General features: G+C 36.7%; 1 pseudogene; it reads left to right on the forward strand.

Moving 5' to 3' along the window:
• Positions 1–1,686: 1,686 nt before the first annotated feature.
• LOC132368078 (SWI/SNF-related matrix-associated actin-dependent regulator of chromatin subfamily E member 1-like) lies at positions 1,687–2,525 on the forward strand (annotated as a pseudogene).
• Positions 2,526–2,933: the final 408 nt, after the last annotated feature.

A 2,933-nucleotide genomic window follows, 5' to 3' on the forward strand; every position in this document is an offset into this window, starting at 1 on the left:
CCCCATTTCACTAACTGCTCCACTCCTCTGTGCTTCTGGGTCCAGTAGTGGTAAAAGCTCCCAAGTATTGGCCGTATTTTATTGCTCTATAGTTTACTAATTTGTTGTCTTTATAAACAGTCCTTTTATTAAGCTTTCCACAAAGTAGCTAAATTAAGTGTGGCATTTGTGTCCAGCAAGAACTCCAGGTGATACACTACCTATGGCTTGTGCTATATATACACCATCTATGGCTTGTGCTATACATATCAACAATAATTATTTTTAAAAAAACAAAAAGTGAAATCATGAAATTATTTCCTCCTGAAGCTCTTCTGAGACTTTCTAGTAAGGTCCAAATCTCTAACCATGGCCCTTAAGGCTTCTATGAGCTGGCTCTGGCCATGACTCCAGGTTCATCTCCCACTCTCCCCACTTTGATTCATTTCATTCCTGCTATCTTGACTTTCCATTTTATTCCTCAAGCAAAAATATACCATACTGAGCTTATTTCTATCTCAGAGGCATTGCATCTTGCTAGTTCTTCCTGAAATGTTCCTCACACACAGGTGATCATTGCTTGCTTCTTCATTTTATTTAGGTATTACTTAGACAGGCCTTCTTAACTACCCTTTCAAAAACAGTCCCCCATTCATATTTAATATCTAGTTTGCCTGACTTTATTTTTCTCCTAGAATTTATCTCTACCCAAAATTGTATTTTATAGTTATTTGTTTATTTGAATATTGTCTGTTTCATTCACTAGAAGTTTCACAATGTCAAGAATTTTATGTTTCTTAGTTACTGTTATATTCAGAGTAAGAAAACAGTGACCGGAATATACTAGTGCTATGAAAAAAAAGAATGATTTGAGTGCATGAATGAATGAATAAATGAGGTAGTCAGGTAGGTACTATTACAGTCACCACTTTACAGACAAGGAACTGAGAGTTAGCTAGAAAATTGCAAACCTGAGAATACTGAACTATTTTAATAAAGGTAAGAACTATGTATTAATACACGTTTTATTTCCCTTAAGCCCTGACACAGTGCTTGAACATGGCAATCTCTCAACTGATTTATGTTCACTAATGATGGAGGCTTTTTAAAGAAGAGCAATGTGGCAGCAACATGCAGACTGGCTTCTGGAAGGGAAGCTGGTTAGAAATTTATCTTAGTACTATGCATGTATTTCCATATAGTCTCAGACAACATAAATTGATCATTAAAAAGGTACTTTAATAAAGGCATCTATGATTATTATAGTCAAGTATGAAGGCTTTACATATGTTTATTTACAATTGTTTACCTAGTTTGTAGATTATCCAGGCTTTGCTTGCTACTTGTCTTTTGGAAGATCTGCTTTTTGGACATTTCATGGTTCATTAATAAATTTATCAAAGAGTTTATGTAGGAAAAAAAAACTATCAGAAATTCACTGCAGTCACTTTAAAATTTTTATTAGTAGCTCTGATACAAGCAAGTAACAGCATTTTAGAAATAAATGTGATATTATGTTATTTATGTAATATTATATTACCCTTGAATTCAGCTTTACAGCTATTTTGCAAACCTATACTGAATATATAATAGTTTATAATGTGATGTGTGGGAATTAAAAAATGTAGATATCAAACCCACTCTGTCTTATTGGTTAAGTAGTTAAGGAACACACATGAAGCAAGTAGATATCCAGTTCAAGACAAGATGCTATGCAAGCCCACAGGATATACTGGATTAAGTGCAAAAAGTCGTGCAGAAGCTGCTTTAGAGGAAGAAAGTTGACAGAGACAGTCTCGCATGGAGAAAGGAAAACCTTACATGAGCATTCAGCCTGCTGAAGACGCGATGATTATGATGATGGTTTTTCAATGAAGCAAACAGCCATAGCCCGTTTCCAGAGAAACCACCGCCTCATCCGTGAAATCCTAAGTGAGAGTGTGGTGCCAGACGTTCGGTCAGTTGTCATAACAGCTAGAATGCAGGTCCTCAAACGACAGGACCAGTCCTTAATGGTTCATCAGTGAAAACTAGAAGCTGAACTTCTTCAGATAGAGGAGTGACATCAAGAAAAGAAGAGGAAATGCCTGGAAAGCACAGATTCACTTAACAATGAACTTAAAAGCTTGTGTGGTTTGAAAGTAGAAGTGGATATGGAAAAAACTGCAGCTGAAATTGCACAGGCTGAGGAACAGGCTCACAAAAAGCAGGAAGAAAGGGAGAAAGAGGCAGCAGTGCAAGCTGAGCGCAGCCAGAGCAGTACTGTTCCTGAGGAGGAGCCAGCAGCTAATAAGACCGAAGAAAAGAAAGAAGACGAGAGCGTCCTGAAGGACACAGAGGAGACACTCCTTGAAGAAACGACAGAAAGCCAACAGAATGGTGAAGAAGGCATGTCTACTCCTGAGGACAAGGAGAGCGGGCAGGAGGGGGTGGACAGTCTGGCAGAGGAAGGGACCAGTGATAGTAACACGGGCTTGGAGAGCAACAGTGCAACCGTGGAGGAGCCACCAACGGATCCCGTACCAGAAGATGGGAGAAAAGGATGAATATTGCCTTGTTTTATGTGTTCTAAATACTTTTTTTTAAATGAAAAAATGTTTTTTGAGTTTAAAAAAAAAAATTTGCTTAGGTTCTCCAAGATCATCCTAATATGTTTTTCATGAATAATTTTGATTTGTTTTAACCAAATATTTACAACCATAGCATGTGACATTTATGTCTAGAGCAATGGAATTTTGTTGTGCTTTGCATGATTGTGAATTTGGTGATTCTGATACTCGTCTAGTTTCTACATTTTTTTTCCCTGAAAAATGAAGAAATAGCTACTAGTCCTTTTGTTACAATATTGTAAAACTACTTAGACCATGGTAATTCCATGAAATGAAGATACTTTCTAACCATAAAAACTTTAGGATAAAAAATATCATTAGAAAATTAAGGATTTTAGGAACTAT

This window comes from Balaenoptera ricei, chromosome 6 (genome assembly GCF_028023285.1).
Source record: "Balaenoptera ricei isolate mBalRic1 chromosome 6, mBalRic1.hap2, whole genome shotgun sequence".
In the NCBI taxonomy this organism is placed as follows: domain Eukaryota; kingdom Metazoa; phylum Chordata; class Mammalia; order Artiodactyla; family Balaenopteridae; genus Balaenoptera; species Balaenoptera ricei.